At 48.8% G+C, this 26,192-nt stretch overlaps 1 protein-coding gene across 4 annotated transcripts in view; it reads right to left on the bottom strand.

The window, feature by feature from the left end:
- The window catches only part of LOC119376133 (uncharacterized), a 302,522-nt gene that overhangs the window by 22,210 nt on the left and 254,120 nt on the right, over positions 1 to 26,192 (bottom strand). The window lies entirely within an intron of this gene.

Genomic DNA, 26,192 nt, shown 5'->3' with positions numbered 1-26,192 from the left:
TCAAGTACGGATTGAAGTCGCTGGAGGTGTTCGTCGAAGTTCGAGGAATACACAACGACGTCGTCCAAGTAAACAAGGCAAGTCTGCCACTTCAAGCCAGCTAATACAGTATCCATGACTCGTTGGAAAGTCGCAGGTGCCGAGCAAAGACCGAAAGGCATGACCTTGAACTCGAACAGGCCGTCCGGTGTTATAAAGGCGGTCTTTTCTCGGTCTCTCTCGTCGACTTCAATTTGCCAGTAGCCGGTTTTGAGGTCCATCGACGAAAAGTAATTCGCGTTGTGGAGTCGATCCAGGGTGTCGTCTATCCGTGGGAGAGGGTACACGTCCTTCTTTGTGGTTTTGTTCAGGCGACGATAATCGACGCAGAAACGTAGGGTCCCATCCTTCTTCTTCACTAACACCACGGGAGACGCCCACGGGCTGTTGGACGGCTGGATGATGTCGTCGCGTAGCATTTCATCGACTTGTTTCTTAACGGCCTCCCGTTCCCGCGTCGAAACCCTGTAGGGACTCTGACGGAGTGGTCGAGCATTTTCTTCTGTTATGCGGTGCTTAGCAAGGGGCGTTTGTCGGACTCGCGATGACGACGAGAAACAGTCCCTGTATTCCTGCAGAAGGCGTCGAAAGCTGTTGCTGTTGGCGAGCGGGAAGACTTGGGTTTACGTCGAAGGGTGGCTCAGGGATCGTCGTCGTAGCTTCGTCAGAATCTGAAAAGGCACACGCATCGCTGGTGGCCAAGATTTCTTCGATGTATGCAGTCGTCGTGCCCCTGCTCAGGTGTCTTTATTCTTGGCTGAAGTTCGTTAGCATCACGCTTCCTTTTCCTTCATGCAACCGAGCAATGCCCCTTGCGACGCAAATGTCCCGGTCTAGCAGCAAACGCTGATCGCTCTCGATGACACCTTCGATCTCTTCAGCTTTTTCGGTGCCGACGGAAATAATGATGCTGAAACGCGGCGGAATGGTCACCTGCTCTTCTATCACATTCAATGCATGGTTCCCTGGCGTCGCGCGGGGCGGGAGCGCTTTATCTGAGGTTAGTGTTATCGACTCGGACCTCAGGTCGATGACGGCGCCGTGTTCACTTAGGAAGTCCATTCCAAGTATTGCATCCCTGGAGCAGTTTTGTAGGATTACAAAGCTCGCAGGATAAGTCCGGTTATTGATGGTGACTCTCGCCGTGCAGACACCAATCGGCGTTATCAGATGGCCTCCAGCGGTGCGGATTTCGGGGCCTTCCCAAGCGGTCTTAACTTTCTTCAACTTCGTGGCGAAGGGCCCACTGATGACGCAATAGTCGGCTCCAGTATCGACGAGAGCGGTGACGTTGTGGCCGTCGATGAGAACGTCGAGGTCGCTAGTTCGTCGTTTTGCGTTGCGGTTGGGTCTCGGCGTCGGGTCACGGCTGCGTCGGTTTGTTCCGCTGCTTCCATGTTGCGTCGTCGGGTCTTCTTCGGTCCGCAAGATCTCGTCGTCAGGGGTCTGTCTGGTTCGCGTCATGTTCTGAAGGTTTCGTCGCGACGTCGTCGTCGTCGGCGGAGGATCTTCGGTAGTTCGTCGTACAGCAACCGCACCTCCATCGGTTGCTGCCCTTAGTTTTCCGGATACGGGCTAGGCGACCGGCCCCGGTTTGGGCCAGTGTACGGCCGGCGGTGCGGTGACATGTAGCGGCCGGGCGACGGCGAGCGTGAAGGAAGTCGTTCTTGCCACTGCGTTCCGGTTAGGTAGTCGTCGATGTCGCGAGGCCGTTGGCCTGGCTGCGGTCGCGGCGCGTTGATGGCGAATCCTCGTAGTCCCATCTGTCGGTACTGGCAGCGGCGGTACGTGTGGCCGGCCTCCCCGCAGTGGTAGCAGAGCGGGCGGTTGTCAGGGGCGCGCCAAACGTCGGTCTTCCTCGGCGCGGATCGCTGGCCGGCTGGCGGGCGGTATGACGTCGGTGGTGGCGGTGGCGGTGCCTGGCGGCGGAACTGCTGCGGCGGCGCGGCGTCTTGACGCGGGCGAGGAGGAGCGTTGCGGCGGACTGCAGCGGCATAGCTGATCCCTTGTGGCTCAGGCTGCACTAGTTGAGGTGCTCGCAGGGATTGCTGTATTTCCTGGCGCACGACGTCAGTAATCGAGTCTACTTCAGGCTGCGAGGACGGCAACAGTTTTCGCAGCTCCTCCCGCACGATAGCTCTGATCGTGTCTTGCAGGTCGTCGGATTGCAGCGCTTGAACCTCCCCGTAGGTCGTCGTGGGAATCCGGCGGTTGTACTGCCTCGTACGCATTTCAAGCGCCTTTTCGATCGTTGTGGCTTCCGAGGCGAATTCCGCGACCGTCTTAGGTGGGTTACGAACAAGGCCGGCAAAGAGTTCCTGCTTGACTCCTCGCATTAGGAAGCGGACCTTCTTCTCCTCGGACATAGCGGGGTCAGCATGGCGAAAAAGGCGGGCCATTTCTTCAATGTACATGCCGATGTTCTCGTTCGGCAGCTGTACACGAGTCTCTAGCAGAGTTTCGGCTCTTTCCTTCCGGACGACGCTCGTGAACGTGTCCAGGAAAGCGGCGCGAAAAAGGTCCCAGGTAGTGAGCGTGGCCTCTCGGTTCTCGAACCATGTTCGAGCGGTGTCTTCCAAGGCGAAGTACACGTTCCGTAGCTTGTCGTTATCAGTCCAGTTGTTGTAAAGGGCGACGCGGTCGTACCTTTCAAGCCAACTTTCCGGGTCTTCGAGCGGTGACCCACGGAAGGTAGGTGGCTCCCTCGGCTGATGTAGCAGCACAATTGTGCAGGCACCATGGGTGCTGTCGCCGTCGCTGATGTGGTGGGCATGGTCGGGGTCTTCCTGGTCTTGTCGGGTAGAGGCCCGTACTCCGGTGGGAGACCTTGCTGCCTGCGGCTGGCCCGCTGGTCGGTGTCTTCTTGACGGTGTGGGCTCGGCTCACGGCTTGACGGGGGCGTCCGGATCATGAAGGAACAGCACCTCCACCAGATGTCACGTGGTCGTGACGTCAACGAAGGCAGCAGTGAACACGTCCGAGATGAAACTCTTTATTTGGCCGAACTTGTGGCCGAGAAACTAAAAGTCAAACTACAGCAATACACTGATAGCGGCGGACAGAACGTCGACCGTCGATAAACTGACAAGCGGTCACGAGCGTCGGCTTTTATACAGGCGCTATCGAACTTTCCAGCAATATCGCTGGTGGCGGCGTAATCTCTAGACAAAGCTGGAACATTCGTGTGCGGGGCGCAATCTTAACAAACCGATCTACTACAATCGCGACGCTTCTAGAACACTACTTCGCGGACAGCGTCGAGCGTTGATAACCGTCCCTGCCGGTCAAACCCGAATATATCAAAACAAGACAAGAAGTGGGCGTGGCAATATCACCACCGAGACAGTTACCCGCGCTTTCATTTCTCCGTGGGTATCCCGTTTTGGCTGTCCTGGCACCGTGACCACAGACCGTGGACGTCAGTTTGAGTCCTCGCTGTTTACTTGCCTTAATGGCATCCTCGGAGCCAGACATTGCCGTACCACGACTTATCATCCCTGCGCCAACGGCATGGTGGAACGCCTGCATCGACAACTGAAGACCGCCTTGACTACCCGCCTCAATAGAGCGACCTAGGTTGATGCCTTGCCACTGGTGCTCTTAGGTTTACGAGCTGACATCCGGGCAGACCTGCAGTGCTCAACAGCAGAGCTGGTGTATGGCACTTCTCTACGGCTTCCGGGAGACTTCTTCACGTCAACGAAGCTACCAGACCAGCCACAACAATTCCTACAACGCCTCCTCGACTGCGTTCAAGACCTCCGGCCCACTCCACCCAGACCTTCCGAACACAAGACCATATTCATGTTTTCGTGCGCCACGACGCGGTCAGACCACCTTTGACACCAGCCTACGACGGATCATTCCGCGTCCTTAACCACACCCCCAAAACTGCCACTCTTCTTCAGAACGGCCGTGAAGAGACAGTCAGCTTGGACCGACTTAAGCCGGCGTACCTGGAGACCGCCATAGAAAGCCTCTCATCTACGCTTGACCTTCCGTTGGACTACCACAAACGGCATGTTACATTCCGACTCCCAGTCTACATGGGGTAAAGTCCCTGAAACTTCGTAAAGTATACTAAGGTTGAGCGTTGGGCTAGTTGGTGCAGCATAATCCAAAGGTTTCACAGCGCATACAACGAGGACGAGCAAAGAAGAGACACACACAGCGCTGAACTTACAACTGGCTTTATATTTTCCTGCCACGGCAATATATATGCGCATTTTCACAGGAAAAAAAGGAAGAACAAAGCAGACGAGGTATACAAAATCAGTCAAAGGAACAGCAACCCATCATCGATATCACATGTTTTGAGATAAAAATTCACTTTCCTTGCTCGAAAGAGCATGCGACGCAACACTGATACACTTTTCACCACGTTTCAAAATTTCCTGGGCTTCTATGATTTCGCGCGCTATCCTATTTTTGTTTCTCGCGAGCACACGTGTGTGATTGAAAAGAGGCCGGCACCCACAATCCCGACAATGAATTCCTAAATGCCCACTGATAGCCCTGTCTACATTGTACCGGTGTTCCTTAAGACGTTCATTAAGGCACCTTCCGGTCTAACCGACATACTCACTGTGACAAGATAGCGGAATACAATACACGACGCTATCTTCACACGGGACGAACCTATCTTTATGCTTGGTGGTGCACATTTTTCGAGGTCTTGCTTCAGAATTCACCTGACGGCACATTTAAGAAGCTTGGCGGGGGCTGAAAAAAACAACGTTTACACCAGCTCGCTTGCCAACCCGCTTTATGTTGTGGCTAATTTGATGCAGGTACGGGATTACTGCGACTTTTTCTCGCACTTGCGTTCCCTCACCGGATATAGCAGTAGAACGACTAGAATTCTTGATAGTTTTTAAAGTTTTTTCCGCCACGGACCTTAATACATCGCGAGAGTAGCCTGTACATTCTAAGCGCTCGACTTGTTTGGTGAAACTGGACGACACAGTGTGGGCACAGGATTTTGTCAGCGCATTCCAAGCTGGTAAAAAGAAGCATTGCCGGTTTGTGCCTTAAGAATGCGCTGACAAAATCCTGTGCCCACACTGTGTCGTCCAGTTTCACCAAACAAGTCGAGCGCTTAGAATGTACAGGCTACTCTCGCGATGTATTAAGGTCCGTGGCGGAAAAAACTTTAAAAACTATCAAGAATTCTAGTCGTTCTACTGCAATATCCGGTGAGGCAACGCAAGTGCGAGAAAAAGTCGCAGTAATCCCGTACCTGCATCAAATTAGCCACAACATAAAGCGGGTTGGCAAGCGAGCTGGTGTAAACGTTGTTTTTTCAGCCCCCGCCAAGCTTCTTACAATGTGCCGTCAGGTGAATTCTGAAGCAAGACCTCGAAAAATGTGCACCACCAAGCATAAAGAAAGGTTCGTCCCGTGTGAAGATAGCGTCGTGTATTGTATTCCGCTATCTTGTCACAGTGAATATGTCGGCCAGACCGGAAGGTGCCTTAATGAACGTCTTAAGGAACACCGGTACAATGTAGACAGGGCTATCAGTGGGCATTTAGGAATTCATTGTCGGGATTGTGGGTGCCGGCCTCTTTTCAATCACACACGTGTGCTCGCGAGAAACAAAAATAGGATAGCGCGCGAAATCATACAAGCCCAGGAAATTTTGAAACGTGGTGAAAAGTGTATCAGTGTTGCGTCGCTTGCTCTTTCGAGCAAGGAAAGTGAACTTTTATCTCAAAACATGTGATATCGATGATGGGTTGCTGTTCCTTTGACTGATTTTGTATACCTCGTCTGCTCTGTTCTTCCTTTTTTTCCTGTGAAAATGCGCATATATATTGCCGTGGCAGGAAAATAAAAAAAATCACAGCATATCCACGGAGTGAATGATGAGTGGGCGAAGCTGCGGAGGTTCATCGGTAAACCGTGAATCTTCCGTGAATTCTGCTCAGTACATCATCACCGACGTGAGATCGGGCGCGTTTATACTAAAGGTTCGATGAGTTATGACGACTTGCAGCTCACTTTAATTTTATATGTACGCTGTGAATTTTCATTGTTTAGAAAAGCATTGCTTTAGAAAAATCTGGCGTCTTTCGTTAAGCAGCTGGCGTCTTTTCGTTTTGCTTTAGAATCATCTGGCGTTCTTTCGTTCTGCTTTTACAAAACATCTGGCGTCTTTCGTTGGTTTATTTCATCAATCAACGGCGTTTTGAACAAAATTATTGTTTAATCACGCACAGGAGAAATCTCACCAGGCACTACCTTGGAGGTAAACAATGGCTGCTAATGGGAATGAGAGACAGAAGAAGTCTGCTTTTAGCTAACACTTACACTTCTACTAACGTTTCCTACTGGAACATGCCAATGGCTGCTAATGGGGAATGAGAGACAGAAGAATTCGGCTTTTAGTTAACGCGCACGCTGCGAATTTTTTATTGTTCAACAACGCACAGGAAAAATCTCCCACCGGCACCACCTTGGAGGTCAAAGCGTTAGACTTGTTACGCACTACGACTACTACTACGACTACGAGGGACGAACGGGTGCCGCCTTAAGGAGCTTCGCCCCTAAAAGCCAGTTGTAAGTTCAGCGCTGTGTGTGTCTCTTTGCTCGTCCTCGTTGTATGCGCTGTGAAACCTTTGGTAGACGAAGACGAAGGAAACACAGCGCCGACCAAAAGTAAAAATATATTCTTAAAAAGACGTTTCGGCTCCCACACGGGAGCCTTGTTCACAAACCTTTGGATTCGTAAAGTAGCGACATACGTGCATAAAAGCGCGCCTCCTCTCTTTTCTCCCTTCCCTGCCCTCTCCGAGGCTGACGCCGCGTCGGCATTGGCCAACTGCCATCACGTGGGACCGCTCGGAGCGTTCGTTTGTTTGCAGTCGCTCGCGATTGCCATCTTTTCTCTTGAAGCGCGGGCTCGCTGGTTTCAGCGCATGTGTTTTATGGATACGCACTTTCCATTCCGCGTACGTTGTGCTCTGAGATACCTTGCACACAAGACCGACGTCACGGTTGGTTGCCATGGGCTTCTGCTGCGCTTTCGGATGCCGAAACAAATCAAGTGAAGGCAAAAAGCTGTTCATCATACCGTCCGGGAAGCGCAACGAGTTGCGAAGGAAGGCTTGGTTACACCGAATCGGAAGATGGAACTTTCAGCCGACGTTTTCGACGCGACTATGCGAGGTAACTTACTGTCCTCCCACTATAAGTACTCGTCGAGGTTCGCGCAAATCGATGCGTGCTATAACGCCGTAGACACGTCTCAGTTAATTGTGCAGTACGTCGCTATTCCTCACACGTTTTATTGCTGCTTCTGCGGGGTTTGTACTAAGTGTTTATTTTTTTTTTCAGGAATATGTGGTTACGTTTTCTGCTTGACGTGATGCGCCTGCTGGTTAGAGTTTGCGGTATTGGTTTGTGCGCCTAGCATGGCACGCCGACTACGGAGTCACGCCGACTGACGATCGAAAATGTGATTGCGAAACTTCAGAGATTCGGCGCAATTCTTTTGAAGAAACAAAGCTACAGTGCGAAAGCTCACATTAGGAGTGGTACTCTCTGTTTTTGTTGCGTGCTCGTTTTTTTTTTTCCTGGAGCATAGCTTTTTCTGGCTCCTTTACGTCGACAGATCCACTGGTGAACTTGCGATAGAAGGTAGGTAGGCAAAGCGTGCGTGCCCAACCGAGTCGCAGGGTGCGTTCATCGTTTAGGAACCTCACGTATACCTGTTATTTAGCGCGAAGGTTTACGTGCCATTTAGTGTGGAGGTTTATATTCGCGAGTGGCTTTCCGCCGCGGTGGAGCAGAGGTAACGGTGCTCGGCTGCTGACCCGATGGTCGCGACCGACCGCGGCGGTCACATTTCGATGGAGGCGAATATCTTGAGGCCGATGTGCCGTGCCATGTCAATGCTCGTTAAAGAACATCAGATGGTCAAAATTTCCAGAGCCCTCCACTACGGCGTCTCTCATGATCATGGTATTGGGACTTAAAACACCAGATGATATTATTATCCGCGAGTGGAGCTCTCGCGAAGGAAACGTTTACGGTGGCAGGGTAGTTTATTCGTTCGCTTGCTCGTTCATTGAGCAGCGAGTATAGTTCGTGTATGTCTACGAGGCGCACTTGCACATTATGGCTGGTTCGTCTAATCTCTTAACGAATCCACCAACGCTGTCTAAATGTATCGACTGGAAATGATGTACGCCTTCTGGCGCATTCTTCTTTCAGTGAAGCTCCGAGCTGCTGCTTGCACTGACAGTCATTTTTTTTAAATAAGTAATAGTCGCCACTCTTTAACTAGCATAATACCGCCAACACCCATTGTCCATGTGTTTCTTGCACTCTTAAAAACTGTCCGCACCCATTGTGGAGTCTTCTTGCCCCTCACCATTAATCGTCCTCTGGCTAGTTTGCGCTTCCTTTCTTGAAAACTCGGCGCTCGCCACTTTCCTATCAAGGATGCTTTTTAATAACACGCACGCCATTAGTGACCTGGAAGTACCGCGCGCCCGGCGATAATGCAAGGAAAGACACGCGAGATTGATGGTTATTGTTTCGGGACAGGAATACGCCCCATAGGACGCCCTTTTTGTGAGGTTGCTAAACAGTTAACAGGACATAGCGAGCGCAGAGATTTGGTGAAAAACAAAAACAAAAAACAAGTGATACAGATGCTGGATATTGTTTTGAGGGAAAGAGATGCCTCAAATGCGCCCTTTTGTATTGCAGTGTACAGTACTACATAATACAGGAACGTACAGCGGCGTTAACTATATTTACCCAACCGATACTTCGGAACGGCTACCTCTAGTGCCTACTGGCAGCCTCAGTGCGTCATTGGTATGCGCAGCGAATTCGCCTCGCGAGGACGACGTGTACAATGTGTTTGTTTCACAAGGCTTCAGTAGAGCGGGAAATTAACGTTCAGCATCACACATGTCCTTTACAAACGTGTCCTAAGATCTCCTAATTCAACATATAATAAAAAAAAAGGATACCAAGAGCTAGGCGGCTAGTGCGAATGCTTAAAGCGCGCCGCTTGGCAAGCGCGCGCTCTCTTTGCGAAGCGTCGTCTGCTACGCAGGAGCAAGGTAGGTGGCGCCATGCTCGAAAAGAGAGTGCGAAGGAGAGGAGAACGAGGAGGAACGCGAGCGGAGGAGGAAAGTGTCGCTACTTTACGAAGTTTCAGGGGCTTTATACATGGGATAGAGTTACTGTATATGCTACCTTTAGGTAGCAGAGTTGCGCATCTCTTTTCCAAACGCCGCTAGCAACCATGCATTGCGGAGAAGCTGACGCTCGGGCCAATTTTTGTATTTCTCGACGCCGCCGCTGCAGCTCACTCAATTAACACTAGTCATCGACAGCCAATGTTTATCGCCGGCCTTCGACACGCCAGACATGTTTATCGGCGACGCGGTAGGCATGTCGCCTGCAAAAATGGAGTGTGACTTCACCGCATAGCTGTGGTTGCTAGCCGGACCTATGCGCTACTCTGCTACCTAAAGGTAGCATATACGGTGACTCTAACATGGGGTAGAGCGCCCCCGCTTAGAGTGGTGTCAGCTTTTGAAAGGGCAGATGCCGCCTCCTCGGCTTTGGCGGCAGCGTGGCCGCCATTTTGAATCCCCCGCCCGGTTACTTGTGCGTGGTGCGCGTGCTGTCTTTAGGTCGGTGCTCGTTTCCCTCCAGTTTTATGCGCTCGCTACCGTCACCATGGCCGGGTGTTGCGTGCCGCAGTGCACCAATCATTCCAGAAACGCTGGGAGCTGTATCGTTTTAGAAGATACTAGGTTTCTTTGGACAGTAAAAATCAAACGTGACAAGCGGCATCCGAAGAACACATTATGCACTTGCAGCGTACGTTTCCGGCCGGTATTTCGAATGCACATGCAAGAATAATGCTGCCGGTGTTAACCTTGCGTAATAAATGGACACACTGATATCAGCTACATGCTCAAAATGCTTTGGTTCACGTGTGCATGAATCCTGCATTTTACTTCGCAAACATTCTTTACTGCACTTGGTTGGTCCTGTATCTGCCTTTGATTTTTGCTTTCGCTATTTTTGTGATTTGAAATGTATCATGGAATATATTATGCGTGTTTGTCTGCAGATCAGATCCTTCTTTTTTCCTAATAATAATTATTTGTGAGAATTTACGTCCCAAGAACCCCGATATGATTATGAGGGGCACCGTATATAGCGGAAGGCTCCCGAAATTTTGACCATCTGTTGTTCTTTAAAGGAGTACTGACACAAAAATTTTGGCCTCGTGTTTTTTTGCTGCAATGTGTTGCTGCGGGTCTGATAGTCATAACACGGCACATCGTTTGCTGCAGCGCGCGACAGATAATTAATTACAGGCTCCTCATTACCGACCAGTGTCAGTTTCGGTTTCAAAAACGACAAGCCTCCGGGTGCAACTATCACCACCTAGCGGCTGCAGCGCTCGATCACCTCAGCACACAGAAGTGTGACGCACTTCCGCGCCGTTCGCGTCGTCTCCTCGCATTCGCACGCTTGCCGCACGTGCTGCGCGATGTCATCATCGTCCTCGTTGTCGTCGTCCTCCTCATCGTCGTCTGTTGGCGACGATTTCCTTGAGACACCAACGGCGCAGCGGCGAGCGCGTCAAAACAGAAATGGCGGCTACGACGTCATCATAACTTGTTGTATCGGCTACAACGGTTACGTAGGGGAAGTAGGGGGGTCACCTCGGGTCACCTCCGAGGGTGTCAATGCAACAGGTGCGGCCTATAATGCTGGATCGCGCACGCGAACTTCAAAATTTATATAAAATACCTTCCAAGCTTTATTCGCTGTCGATATTTTGCAGATGGTACACGCACGTACACGGAAATCGATCCAGCAGGCTATCTCGGCCGCGAAGTTTTGTGTCAGTACCCCTTTAACGTACACATAAATCTAAGTACGCGGGCCTCTGTCATTTCACCTCCATCGAAATGGGGCAGCTGCGGCAGGGATTCCATGCCGCAACCATCGGGTCACCAGTCAAGCACCATAACTAAAACCACGGCGGGTTCTTGTTTTTTATATTTCTTTCCGTGTTTCAAGTACGCCTTCTGTGCTGGTCTGATGCCCATGTATGTATGTGTGCAGTTAAATGTTTTTTATCCTTCCCTGTTTCTGTGTTTCAAGGTTACATTTTCGTCCTGTCTTAAAAAATTACGCAGTTCCTGTTTTTTTAATCATTTACGATCTCTGTGAATTGACTAGTGGCAGTTGTGTTTTATTATGTAATCTACGTTTTATTTGTTTAATTGCTTCTGTCAGCGCAGCGTTAATGCGCACAAATAAATGGCCTATACACTGGATAATAACGCGCACGCACGCACGCACGCACGCACACACACACACACACTGAGTATCTTATTTCTTTCAGCAAGCATAATTTATTTATTAATAATGTAAGCCCTGAAGGCGCATACAGGAATGCGCATACAAACAGTTCTCGCGAAGCGTCTATGCAAAGAAGACGCATGAAAACAACAAGAAGACGGGGAAGCATTGTTTACAGTAGACACGTTATGTCAGTAAAAAAATACAAGAAACGAAGTCAAGTTGTACAATGAGTACGTCGTGGAAAACCAGTTGATGAAATAAAAACTCACAGGCTCCCTCATGCGTTCGCTTAAAAGCCATCTTCTTCCGAGTCCGTTTTTGCGCACACACATTGCCTCCAAGATCGGAGGCACCTCACCTGGTTTTGCACTGACTTCGTGATCTGCCTACTTTTGACCAAGCTACGATGTCATGCGATAACGGCATCATATGACGTCACGCCAAATTTGTGAAGCCATGATGACGTCATATGGTGGCGTCATCACGTGACGATGATTTTTTGCATCCCTCGTCCCCAACGTCGTGGTACGCTGACGCCGTAGACGCGGAACGCCGATGGTCAAATTTCGCGTTTGATGAGGCATTTAAGGCTTTCGCCTTAAAAAAGACGTCCGCCACGGTGGTATAGTGGTGACGGAGCTCGGCTGCTGACCCGAAAGACACGGGCCCGTGTACCGTGCGATGTCAGTGCAGGTACCAGATGGTCAAAATTCATGGAGCCCTCCACTACGGCGTGCCTCATAATCATATCATGGTTCTGGCAAGTAGAACCCTAGATATTATTAAAAGAGACAAATAAACGACGCCGTGCATCTGCCGCACAAAGTGTAAAACAGTATTGAAAACACTCAATGATATGTGCATCGAATTGGGCATGCGAGTAAACCTGCAGATACAGCAAAAGAAACTGCAGATACAAAAAGAAGGGAAAACGCACTGATACTGCGCGCGTGCAAAGTTTTACGGCATACTACTTAACAACGTATTCATCGTTTCGATAAGGACTCAAGGTGCTACTCGAGTGCCGATACAGTAGCGGCTACAGATTGTGAGCAAGAAATGTCAGCAATAATAATGATAAAGAAGCTTTCGTTTCATTTTAGCAGGACATTCGCACCATACTGCCCCTCGGCCCTTTATTCTGTGTACAATATGTATGATGCCATTTATAATGAACGAGTAAATTGTTTGCAAACTTAAATATTTATCAACCCTAAGTTCTTACACGGATGCTTTTGAACCGGAGCTGTCCCGATTGTGGCGCGAGAAGCAGTTTAGATCACATGCTCTGGCGGTGTCCCTCCTTACGGGGCCCTCAACGCCTCACTGAAGAAGAGTGGTGCTCCGAGCTAAGGAGCTCGAATCTACTACACCAATTAAGGGCCGTCCAGAGGGCCCACGACGCGGCGGTGAGGCTTGGCCTCCCCGTCCCGACGTGGGAGCGGCCCGCGGCGCAGCCGCCCTGAACGGCTGCGGTGCTCCTCAGGACTATCTTAATAAAGTTCATTGTCTGTCTGTCTGTTAGCAAAATGAGCCACCTTAATCGCGCTTAGGTAGCTTCGCAACACTAAATTGTGTGTGTTCAGATACATATGCTGCTGCTGCTGCTGCTGACATGTATACAAATACTTTAAACGATTGTTTGTGTATTTGGAATGCAGAGCTTACGAGAAAATTAAGTAAGGCTTTAGACTTTATCGTTTCCGGCGTAAGGAAGAGGATTGGTTTTCAACATAACAGTCTACGTCTACCTCTAGCGCATAACACATGCACAGGCCGTCAGCTTACATGAATTACATGCTTCCTTAATAAACATTTAGGCAACAACAGCAATAAAAGCTGCCCAAGCTTCAAAAAAGAAAAGAAAAAAATCACAGCATATCCACGAAGTGAATGACGATGAGTGGGCGAAGCTGCGGAGGTTCATCGGTAAACCGTGAATCTTCCGTGAATTCTGCCCAGTACATCATCACCGACGTGAGATCGGGCGCGTTTATACTAAAGGTTCGATGAGTTATGACGACTTGCAGCTCACTTTAATTTTACATGTACGCTGTGAATTTTCATTGTTTAGAAAACCATTGCTTTAGAAAACATCTGGCGTCTTTCGTTAAGCAGCTGGCGTCTTTTCGTTTTGCTTTAGAATCATCTGGCGTTCTTTCGTTTTGCTTTTAGAAAACATCTGGCGTCTTTCGTTGGTTTATTTCATCAATCAACGGCGTTTTGAACAAAATTTTTATTGTTTAATCACGCACAGGAGAAATCTCACCAGGCACTACCTTGGAGGTAAACAATGGCTGCTAATGGGAATGAGAGACAGAAGAAGTCGGCTTTTAGCTACCACTTACACTTCTACTTCTACTAACGTTTCCTACTGGAACATGCCAATGGCTGCTAATGGGGAATGAGAGACAGAAGAACTCGGCTTTTAGTTAACGCGCACGCTGCGAATTTTTTATTGTTCAACAACGCACAGGAAAAATCTCCCACCGGCACCACCTTGGAGGTCAAGATCTGGTACTAGCGTTACGACTGGTTACGCACTACGACTACGACAACTACGAGGGACGAACGGGTGCCGCTTTAAGGAGCTTCGCCCCTAAAAGAGAAAGCTTACTAGTGTGCACTTATTTCCGGACGTATCCGCGCACCGCAAGCGCTTTGTGTAGCGCGTTCCGCATGCTGCCGAGCTGCGGCGGGATTCGCAATGGCGGCCGTCGTAGCAGACGACGCGCCTGTCCTCACCCTCAGCGGAGCGCGCGGGCATCAAGGCACCCTAACATGGGGGGCCCTGTAGCGCCCTCATTCGGGCGGCGCGCAAACAGGAGAGCGCGCGATGGCGAGAGAAGAAAATAAAGCGCTAGGTTGTGGCACGTGAAGCCACGGCTCACGTTCCTTGCTGAGATCGATTATGGTTCAGGCGTGTCTTTCCTTCGCTCATGTGGCATAAGCCTACACTATACACCAGAGCACGCCTGTCTCGCACCCAGGCTGCTGGCGAGCCGAGCGGATACTCTCGCACCCAGACGCCGGGCTGACGGGGCTGCCAAGGCGCGCGCGGGCTGCACCAAGTAAACAGGGCAAGCTGCAGTTCTGAGGCTTTAAAGTGCGAAAAAGTACCCGTTCACGCCGCGTCAGCGCATAAGAGCTCGTCTGGGCACTACTGCGTCGTCTTTGGATGCCAAAACAAGCAGCGCAACAAGAGGATATTAGCGTTGTCTGCGACGATTACGACGTGCCACGGAAATAGTGCCGGTGTGGTGTTTTCAGCTTCGCCACGAGTGGATTACTGCGATTCAAGCAAAAAAAAAAAAAAAAAAAAAAAAAAAAAAACTAGGAGGCGAGTGAAAATACGCGAGTAAGTACACTGCGTGTATTCTGCAGTGTGATGCCCACCTATTTCATTTTGCGAACCTAATTTGCGTGACACGCAGCTGGGTTGAAGGCAGCCGCGAGCTTTGTGTGGGGGTGCACTTCATACCTTTGAGCGTTTCCTTTGACGAAAATCTAGTGCAAGGTAGCGCTTTCATGCACAAGCAATCAGCATGCTTTGCCATTTTCAACGTAGTATTAAACTTTAGTGCTTTTGATGGCATCCACGCCTTCGAGATTTCGTCTTGAAAAGGTAATAAATGGCACGGTGCTCCTCAACAGCTGGCCAGAATTTCGTGCTTTCATTTCAGTGTTTGATGTCCCCAAATTTATCTGGACACGAGGCATTCAGCTGCACATAATACATATATTGGCACGCAAGTAAGCAGTACTCGCGCCAGTGTCCTTTACGTCGCAGGCGTAGCTAACCGGCTTAACTAAGAGTAGCACAGTTTCGCGTGTAAAGCACCATCGTTACAAGAATAAAATCGCGCAGGTAGCTTTCAAAAGGGATCGCTGAACGATACTGCAGGTTATACTCTCTGATAGCCCGCTTTTGTGAGCAAGACGCATTATTGTAAGAGCGCTCGTGAAACAAAAATTAAGTCCCGCGAAACTACCCGTAAAGCGTACTCTAATTATTACGCGATGCATGCTGAAATAATGAGCTTTCACAAAACTTTGTACACAACTTGTAATATGGGGCAACAAAACATCGTTTCACTCTTTCGCGAGCTGCACTGCAATTACGATTTACGCTTACTACGGCGAGAACATTTTTTTACAAATGTAACAGCGTACGTATCTGACGAGGTTGCTTCCGCAGCCCACTCAGCACTTACTGTATACACAGTGGACTTGCATCAGCAAGTTGTTCTTGATGTTCCAATAAAATCACCGAAAATGTCCAGGCTAGAAAAGACGCGAAACACGCTCTCCGTCGGGCTGACTTTCGGGAGTTTCACGTTTGCTCTGTGTAGCGTCTGCTGGCGTGGCAGCCCGCGCATGTTGTTTCGTCGCGTGTACGATAGATGGCGCGACGCGCGATGCAAATATGGCGATGCGCATGGGATTCGCTGTGTTCTGGTCTATACTATGCTATACAAGTCCATGCTATGCTTCACCCTCTCCCATCCTCCTCACGTTTCTCCTTACCCACACTTCCCTTTCCCACCCCTTGCTATACAATACAAGACTATGCTTCACCCTCCCCTCCTCATCACCCTCACGCTCCTCCTTGCCCACACTTCCCTTTCCCACCCCTTGCTACACTATACACGACCATGCTATGCTTCACCCTCTCTCCTCCCCCTCACGTTCCTCCTTACCCACTTCCCTTTCCCATCCCTTGCTATACAAGCCTGTGCTATTCTTCACCCTCTCCCCTCCTCCTCACGTACTTTCTTACCCACACTTCTCTTTCCCACCCCTTGCTATACTTAGAAGCCTGTACTATGCTTCACCCTCTCCCATCCTCCTCACGTTCCTCCTTACCCACACATCTCTTTCCCACCCCTTGCTACACTATGCAAGCCTGTGCTATGCTTCACCCTCTCCCCTCCTCCTCACGTTCCTCCTTACCCACACTTCCCTTTCCCATCCCTTGCTATACTATACAAGCCTATGCTATGCTTCACCCTCTCCCCTCCTCACGTTCCTCCTTACCCACACCTCCCTTTCCCACCCTTGCTATACAAGCCTGTGCTATGCTTCACCCTCTCCCCCTCCTCCTCACGTTCCTCCTTACCCATACTTCTCTTTCCCACCCTTTGCTATACTATACAAGCCTATGCTATGCTTCACCCTCCTCTTCACGTTCCTCCTTACCCAAACTTGCCTTTCCCATCTCTTGCTATAATATACAAGCCTATGCTATGCTTCACCTTCTCCCCTCCTCACCCACACTTCCCTTTCCCATCCCTTGCTATACTATACAAGCCTATGCTATGCTTCACCCTCTCCCCTCCTCCTCACGTTCCTCCTTACCCACACTTCTCCTTCCCACCCCTTGCTGTACTAAACAAGCCTATGCTATGCTTCACCCTCTCCCCTTCTCACGTTTCTCCTTACCCACACTTCCCTTTCCCACCCCTTGCTATACTATACAAGACCACGCTATGCTCCACCCTCTCCCCTCATCACGTTCCTTCTTACCCACACTTCCCTTTCCCACCCCTTGCTATACTATACAAGTCTATGCTATGCTTCACCCTCTCCCCTCCCCACGTTCCGCCTTACCCACATATTAACTTTCCCGCGCTTTTCTATACTATACAAGCCTGCTATGCTTCACCCTCACGTTCCGCCTTACCCACACTTCCCTTTCCCACCCCTTGCTATAATATACAAGCTTATGCTATACTTCACCCTCTCCCCTCCTCAAGTTCCTCCTTACCCACACTTCTTTTTCCCACCCCTTGCTATACTATACAAGCCTATGCTATGCTTCACCCTCACGTTCCTCCTTACCCACACTTCCCTGTCCCATCCCTTGCTATACTATACAAGACTATGCTATGCTTCGCCCTCTCCCCTCCTCACGTTCCTCCTTACCCACACTTCCCTTTCCCATCTCTTGCTATAATATGCTATGCTTTCTCCTCACGTTCCTCCTTACCCACACTTCTCTTTCCCACCCCTTGCTATACTATACAAGCCTATGCTATGCTTCACCCTCTCCCCTCCTCCTCACGTTCCTCCTTACCCACACTTCTCTTTCCCATCCCTTGCTATACAATACAAGACTATGCTATGCTTCACCCTCTCCACTTCTCACGTTCCTCCTTACGCACACTTCCATTTCCCATCCCTTGCTATACTATACAAGACTATGCTATGCTTCACCCTCTCCCCTCCTCCTCACGTTCCTCCTTACCAACACTTCCCTTTCCCATCCCTTGCTATAATATACAAGATTATGCGATGCTTCACCCTCTCCCCTCCTCCTCACGTTCCTCCTTACCCACACTTCCCTTTCCCACCCCTTGCTATACTATACAGGCCTATGCTATGCTTCACCCCCTCCCCTCCTCACGTTCCTCCTTACCCACACTTCCCTTTCTCATCCCTTGCTATACTATACAAGACTATGCTATTCTTCACCATCTCCCCTCCTCCTCACATTTAACTTTCCCACCCCTTGCTATACTATAGAAGCCTATGCTATGCTTCACCCTCTCCTCTCGTCACGTTCCTCCTTACCCACAATTCTCTTTCCCTGAAGCAAAACTGCTTGCGCTTGTCCGTGTGTCTCCTTTCTTCGTCCCCGTTTGCTTTCGCGCAAGTACTACAATGAATTCTCGTTCCCACCCCTTGCTATGCTATACAAGCCTATGCTATGCTTCACCCTCTTCCTTCCTCCTCACGTTCCGCCTTACCTACACTTATTTTTCCCACCCCTTGCTATTGGCCACGAGATCGAGCGGAGTCACCGCCTGGCGGCTACTGGCTGAAGCGCGCCTAGTGTGGATTGCTCCCTGCGTCGTCTGCTAGCCACGTCGTGTTTGCATGTGCGCGTACGTCATGCACGTTCTCAAAGGGCGGTTTGTTCTGTTATGTTAGCGCGAGTTTAACTGCTCGTACGTATACCTAACATGGTGTACAGAAGCAAATGGGCTTGCTCGGCTGCATGCGCATTATAATAAGACCAGTGAGTACGACTTTCGAGAGGGCTGTGTATTGGTGTCGTACCCTTCGTTCGCCAGAATCATTTCAGTTCTGGTTCAAGCACATCCTAAAATACGCTTGGCATAGTCCCAAACATGAGGAGCATTAAATAGCGTGTGAATGCAGCGTTTTAGCGACTCGGTGGTAAACAAAAACGAGGCTCATTCACTTTCGCGTTGTTGTTAGGTGTATAACTGCGGCACTGTAGTTCATGATGAGCTTTAGTTGTGTTTAAGATGTCCATTTATTGTACGGTCGTGGTCCCGCTACAAATGAAGTCTGACATTTCTATCAAGTGAAGTCTGACACTTCGGTACTCAAGCTGTCCCCTTAAAAAAAAAACAGTGGAATGACACGGCAGTGATAAAACGGAGTTTCCGCGCGTAGTTTTAACTTGGGGCGAAATTTATGTAGAACCACCCATGTGCTTAGATTTGGGTACGCTTTGAAGAACCCAGATGTTCCAAATTAATTCCGATGGCGCGCCTTACATTTATGTCGTATAATTTCACGCAAGACCTCATCCTCTTTTCTTACATTATCATGGGCGTTTGTGTGGCGTTGTTATAAACTGATGGAAGGCAGCGGACATTATTAGTTTGAAAAAAAGAAAGACACTTATTCCATAAAATAACCGGACCTTTGTTGCATCACTGTCGTGCACGTAATCAATCGATGAAAGCTCTTACCTGCGTATGCGTATTCGCGTGAACAGTGCTACTGAACTCAGTGCACAGGAATATGGGCTGTTATACAAATGAACAAGAAGTAAACACTTAAGTAGTTCAGTCGTGCTACAGCTGTGCGTAGTACATTGAACACAAGCTAAACACGTACAGAGAAAACAACAAAAAAGTAAACACTTCAGCAGTTCAGTCGTGCTACAGCTGTGCGTAGTACATTGAACACAAGCTAAACACGTACAGAGAAAACAACAGAAAACGTCATATAGTGCGCAAGCGCAGACTGTCATCCAGGGCGAGCATCCCTTTCATCGGCAGATTGCGCTGCGCTCACTAGTAACAGTAACGTTGGATGATCTTCGTGCATCGATTCAATAATGAAGAGCGTATATATTACCAGTGAGCTGCAATAAACGCATTTTATTCGCCGACAATAGGTTCAAACCACTCATAACGAAGCGCCGCTGTGTGCATTTGTATACGCGCCGCCGACCACCTCTCCACACTAACGCGGCGACGGTGCTGCCACCTATAGGTCGATCTCGCGGCCAATACATACAAGCCTACGCTATGCTTCACACTCTCCCCTCCTCATCACCCTCGCGTTCCTCCTTACCCACACTTCCCTTTCCCATCCCTTGCTATACTATACAAGCTATGCTATGCTTCACCCAATCCCCTCCGCCTCACGTTCCTCCTTACCCACACTTCTCTTTCCCACCCCTTGCTATGCTATACAAGCCTATGCTATGCTTCACCCTCTCCCCCGTCCTCGCCCTCACATTCCGCCTTACCCACACTCCCCTTTCCCACCCCTTGCTATACTATACAAGACTATGCTATGCTTCACCCTCCCCTCCTCATCACCCTCACGTTCCTCCTTACACTTCCCTTTCCCACCCCTCGCTATACTATACAAGACCATGCTATGCTTCACCCTCTTCCCTCCTCCTAACGTTCCTCCTTACCCAGACTTAACTTTCCCACCCCTTGCTATACTATACAAGCCTATGCTATGCTTCACCCTCTTTCTCACGTTCCGCCTTACCCACACTTCCCTTTCCCACCCCTTGCTATTCTATACAAGACTATGCTATGCTCCACTCTCCCCTCCTCATCACCCTCACATTCCTGCTTGCCCACACTTCGCTTTCCCACCCCTTGCTATACTATACAAGACCATGCTATGCTTCACCCTCTCCTCCTTACCCACACTTCCCTTCGCCACCCCTCGCAATACTATACAAGCCTATGCTATGCTTCACCCTCTCCCCTCCTCCTCCTCACGTTCCTCCTTACCCACACTTTCCTTTCCCATCCCTTGCTATACTATACAAGCCAATGCTATGCTTCACCCTTTCCTCACCTCCTCACCCTCACGTTTCGCCTTACCCACACTTAACTTTCCCATCCCTTGCAATACTATTAGATATTACGACATTACAGACATTACGACATTAGAGTAATACGATATTAGAGTTCAATCAACCAAAGGTCCAGGCAGGGTTTCGTACAGGCTTCTCAACAATAGACCATATTCATACTATCAATCAGGTGATAGAGAAATGCGCGGAATACAACTAACCCCTATACATAGCCTTCATAGATTACGAGAAGGCATTTGATTCGGTGGAGATATCGGCAGTCATGCAGGCACTGCGGAATCAGGGCATCGACGAAGCCTATATAAACATAATGGAAGAAATCTACAGCGGATCCACAGCCACTATAGTCCTCCATAAAGAAAGCGACAGAATCCCAATAAAGAAGGGCATACGGCAGGGAGACACGATCTCTCCAATGCTATTCACCGCGTGTTTACAAGAGGTTTTCAGGGCCGTAAATTGGGAACAATAAGGGATAAGAGTTAATGGAGAGTATCTCAGTAACCTGCGATTCGCTGATGACATTGCATTGATGAGTAACGCGGGAGACGAATTACAGCTCATGATTACTGAACTGGATACGGAAAGTAGAAGAGTAGGTCTGAAAATTAATATGCATAAAACTAAAGTAATGTGGAAATATCTTGGCAGAGAACAGCGCTTTGCGATAGGTGGCAAGACACTGGAAGTTGTAAAGGAGTATGTCTACTTAGGACAGGTAGTAACCGCGGAGCCGAACCATGAAAGTGAAATAACTAGAAGAATAAGGATGGGATGGGGCTCATTCGGCAAGCATTATCAAATCATGAATGATAGTCTACCACTATCCCTCAAGAGGAAGGTATATAACAGCTGCATCTTACCGGCACTTACCTACGGAGCAGAAACCTGGAGACTTACAAAAAAGGTTCAACTTAAATTGAGGACGACGCTGCGAGCGATGGAAAGGAAAATGATGGGTGTAACCTTAAGAGACAGGAAGAGAGCAGAGTGGGTCAGGGAACAAACGGGGGTTAAAGGCCAACTCCGGCAATTTTTCGAGGTCGATGGATCTCAATGAAATTCGCTGGGTACGTTCCTTTGCACGTTTCCATCATTTATGCCAAATTACAGGCTTGAGACATGCGCAGATTGTTTGCAAATGAATTTTAAAGATTGTCTGCTAACGCCCTCCTGGCTTCCCACAATTATTGGCAACATTGCGTCTGTGACGTCAGTATTGGGAAGGCGGCGGAAGTGACGCAGCCGAGAACACCGCCAACTTCGGCGCTTCGGCCGCTACAGCGAGCGTCTGCTGTGCACAAGGCGACAGACAGCGTTGGTTTGGCCGGCGCTTCGCTGGTCGTCCCGGCTGTCACAGTTTTCATACTCCGCGCCGGCGTGACTGGCATGCCTTGCACGACTTCCGGTTCATTCGTAAGAACGTCTACGTCATACGTAGACAGTACATTCGGTTGGGTTTCGGTTTCGGTGTTGCGCTTTTTTGCTTATTTAAAATTATTCTCCAATTTTGCCGAGTATTTCTGCTATAGGGCCCGTAACAGGAGCGTCTCAGGAACATAAAAGCACCATTACTTTGACATGCCCAAAAAATCGCCGGAGTTGGCCTTTAAGGATACATAGTTGGAATCAAGAAGAAATGGATATGGGCCGGGCACGTAGCACGTCTGCAGGATAACCGATGGTCATTAAGGGTAACTGACTGGATTCCAACAGATGGCAAACGCGTGAGGGGGAGACAGAAAATTAAGTGGGTAGATGAGATTAAGAAGTTTGTAGGTATAACGTGGCAGCAGAAAGCACAGGACCGGGTTGATTGACGGTACATCGGAGAGGCCTTTGCCCTGCAGTGGGCGTAGACAGGCTGATGATGATGATGGTGCTATACTATACAAGACTATGCTATGCTCCACCCTCTCCCCTCCTCCTCACCCTCACATTCCTCCTTACCCACATTTCCCTTTCCCATCCCTTGCTATACTATACCAGACCATGCTATGCTTCACCCTCTCCCCTCCTCCTTACGTTCCTCGTTAACCACACTTCCCTTTCCCATCCCTTGTTATACTGTGCTTCACACGCTTCCCTCCTCCTTTCCCTCCTTCTCACCCTCACATTCATTTGCCAACTTGCTATACCATAAATACAGGGCTATGCAATGCTTTATTCTTTTCCCTCCTCCTCACCCTGACTTCCCTTTCCCGCGCCCTCGCTATACTATAATATACACGGCTATGCTATGCTTCACCCTATCCCCTCCTCTTCACCCTCATAGGTTTATCTCTTTCTGTTTGTTTCTCCCTTTCTCTGCGTTTCTTTCCTTTTTATTTCTTTCTCTCTGTTTCGATCTTTTTCACGTTCTCTTGCCCACAGCAACGCGATCATATGGTTCCCATGAATGCTTGTTCTGTTAGCGTGCCTGGATAGCCGAGTGGAGACGACACTGGCTTTCGGACAGTCGATACCCGAGTTTGAATCCTGCCTCGCTAAGAAATTTTATTTTGTTTATTTACTTATTCTCCACTTCTCTTCACATCTTCTTCCTCCAATGTGTTGCTAGGCGACGCATGGTGACGTCATTGCTTGGCGATGAAAGGCGCAGTTTGTGCGAACGCCGCCGAACCTAACTCAAGCTGGGCCTTCCGATGCCAGGGTCAGCACCCAGCACTGGGCCCGTTACTGACAGCTGCGCATATTAAGACGAAAGAGCAGCTGCTCCGACCATCAGACAAGCCTTTATTATGTTTCAGCGTGTTCCCACCGTTCGCGTTGCTGTTCTATGGATGCAAAATTCCATTTTCTTCTATATATGTCTTGCTAGGTTTCTTCGATTTCGTTCCAAAATGTCCAGAAATAGAAGTGACAGACATCTTAGCGGCACGCGTGTAGTTACTAGTGAATATTGCCTTAATTACATGCCGTGCACCACTTGAAACGAGCTACAAGAAGCGTTTCTGGAACAGATGACGTCAGCCGATGAATCACCACCACACTTGATAGTCACCGATTGGCCTAGCAGTCACGAGGCTCTGCGGAGATCGCGCTTTGCGCCCGATCCGACTTGCGTAGCAGAAGCTGCATCGGCACCGTGCATGGCGTCATGGCTTAATTAATCAGGACGCACGTGCAAGCACTGTTTTGTTTGCGGAATGGTCCATGGTTGTAACTTTGGTAGCCTCAAGATCATGCTTCACATATTTTGACAAACTGGCAGAGCGATTGCGGGCGATCGACAGTCAAACTCGAGGCTCTGGCGCAGTTTGGCGCAATTTAAGTCGATTTTATCAGGCTGGCGCAGTAAATACAATTTGGCGCAGGAGTGGAATCGCTGCACTTTACCTGTCTCACTGCTGACACTGGTACCAGAGCTATGCATTCGTTGAAATTGGCAGATATTACAGCTTGTTCGTATTTTGCCTGCCGTATGGTAGAAATAATGCAGTACTGATATAGAACATTGTGGAAAAGTTCTACAGTCTTAATGTATATGAAGCGCGTTGCTATGCCCTGATATAATCATGTCGAAACCCTAGTGAAAACTGTAGTGCTGTTTGCGATACCAGAGTTTTAAAATTGGTTGTTACTTTTCCTTAAGTCAGGGGTGGAAGCGGGCTTGAGCGTTTTGGAGCAGCTCAGGGAGCAGGAATAATGCTGTTTTGGAGCAGCTTTGGAGCACCAAAATGTGTGTTTTGGAGCAATGCAAGTTAGTTTTGGAGCAGAACTGTAGGGTCAAACATCATTGTTGTTTAATTTTTATTTCTGGTTAACACAAGAAATTCCAACGATTTTAGAAAACATTCAATATTGATGAACCAACAGCACTTAAACAAATGATATATATACACCCACGCGCGTACGTGTTATCATTAAAACGTCACAGCTGTGATAGAGCAATGACTCAGGAAAACGAGATAAGCGACGTTTTCAATAGCTACACTTGACTAGACTGACAAATGAAGAACGTTCATGGTAATGAACGTTTTTCAGCAGCGGCGTTTTTACGCCGCGTTTGCCGGGTTGCATTTTCGTCAAAAGCCTACGCCGGCTTCAAAAGTTCCTTCGAAATGTGCGGAGGTCAGCGCCGTCTGGAGGCATTGGAAGAAACCAAACAAACACGCGTCTGCACCCTAAACGCCACTTCTCGGACGAGCGGGCGATGCGCCGCGCGAGGAGTTTTCTTTTCTACTTCGAGTAGGAAGACGCGGCGGCGCGATTTTTGAGATAGCGTTCATCAAAATGACGCGCACGACCCTCCGACCACGCGTCAGTCGCGCATCACAGAAGTTATACTTTCTCGCGCTTCACAGAAGTTATACTTTCTCAGAAAAAAACTGCAGGGCGCAAGTATGGACGTGAAACTTCTTGCTTTTAAAACATTTATATGACCAATACTTGAATATGCTAGTATTGTCTGCAGTCCCCACCAGAAAGTCTTGGTAAATAAACTAGAAAGAAGACAACGGCTTGCGGCTCGCTTTATATTCTCAAAATATAGGAAGACTGATTCAGTCACAGAAATGCTAAAATTTTGTAATCTAGAGATACTTGAAAAACGCAGACTTAAACATAGATTAAAGTTTCTTTTTCAAATATTGGAGGGTGATTTTAAAATTAACAGAAATGACTACATACAGCTACCTGGGAAACGAAGCGAGAGGGCAAATCATTGGCGAGTGCTGCAGCCATACTTTGCACGAACGAAAATGTACCAGCATTCATTCTTCCCTGAAACGATTGAGGCGTGGAATGTATTACCGGGTGACGTAGTACATACGAATGATGTTCACAAATTTATGCACTCACTTGATCTACATTTTTGTGATTTGTCATAAAAATGATCCCGATTGTTCTTTATTGTTATGTGATTTGAAATTTCTTTGTTTTTTGTTGGTTGTAAGAGAGTACTTCTAATGTTGTATAAATGTATCTCAGTTTAAAAATTTTATTGTAAGTTGTATAATTATGTACCTACTTATTTGTACCAAGTGTTGTACCTCCCTGTAATGACCCTCAGGAGAGGGTTGACAGTATTTCAAATAAATAAATAAATAAATAGATATCAAGCCATTCGGGACGCAACAGCGCGATTTCGCGAAGGCGTTCGTCAAAAAACGCGCGCGTCCCTCCAAACGCGTGTAAATCGCGCCAAAAATTGCGCCACGCGCTTCCACCTTTTCCCTTCAAGTTTCAAGATTTGTCAATTATTGGTGTCGGTTATATGCACGCAAATATGCCACTTGAGGTGCGATGATACTAGATGACGCAAGTGCACAATTTGTATCCCGTGGTTCTGTTTTCGTACTACCTCACATTCGTCTTTTCAGTAATAAACGTTCCAAGTGTCTATCTTGTTCTTTTTTGTATATTTCTTCACTCGCGACCTCATGTACCAAGCCACACACAGCCATGGCGGCGAGCGGCATGTCATGTTGTGCTGCGGATGGTACGAGCTACAGCGTACTCGACCACGAGCCGAGCGCACGTTCTGACGAGCCAAAATCGAACAACGTGACCGATCGCACTAGCGAGACTATAAGCTCGTCGCTGCACGAGCGCGTTTACATGCTGCATTTATAACGTTTAAGGGCTTGTGTGCAATGCAACAAATTCTGCACATAGAGAGGCATGCTCTCGCTAAAAAAAATGAGTTTCAGAAATGGTCCAACCGACTTACACAAACCAAAGGCCTGTG

The sequence above is a fragment of the Rhipicephalus sanguineus genome, unplaced genomic scaffold (assembly GCF_013339695.2).
Source record: "Rhipicephalus sanguineus isolate Rsan-2018 unplaced genomic scaffold, BIME_Rsan_1.4 Seq10967, whole genome shotgun sequence".
NCBI lineage: Eukaryota > Metazoa > Arthropoda > Arachnida > Ixodida > Ixodidae > Rhipicephalus > Rhipicephalus sanguineus.
The sequence above is the reverse complement of the archived record's forward strand: the minus strand, read 5'-3'. Positions and strand labels throughout refer to the sequence as shown.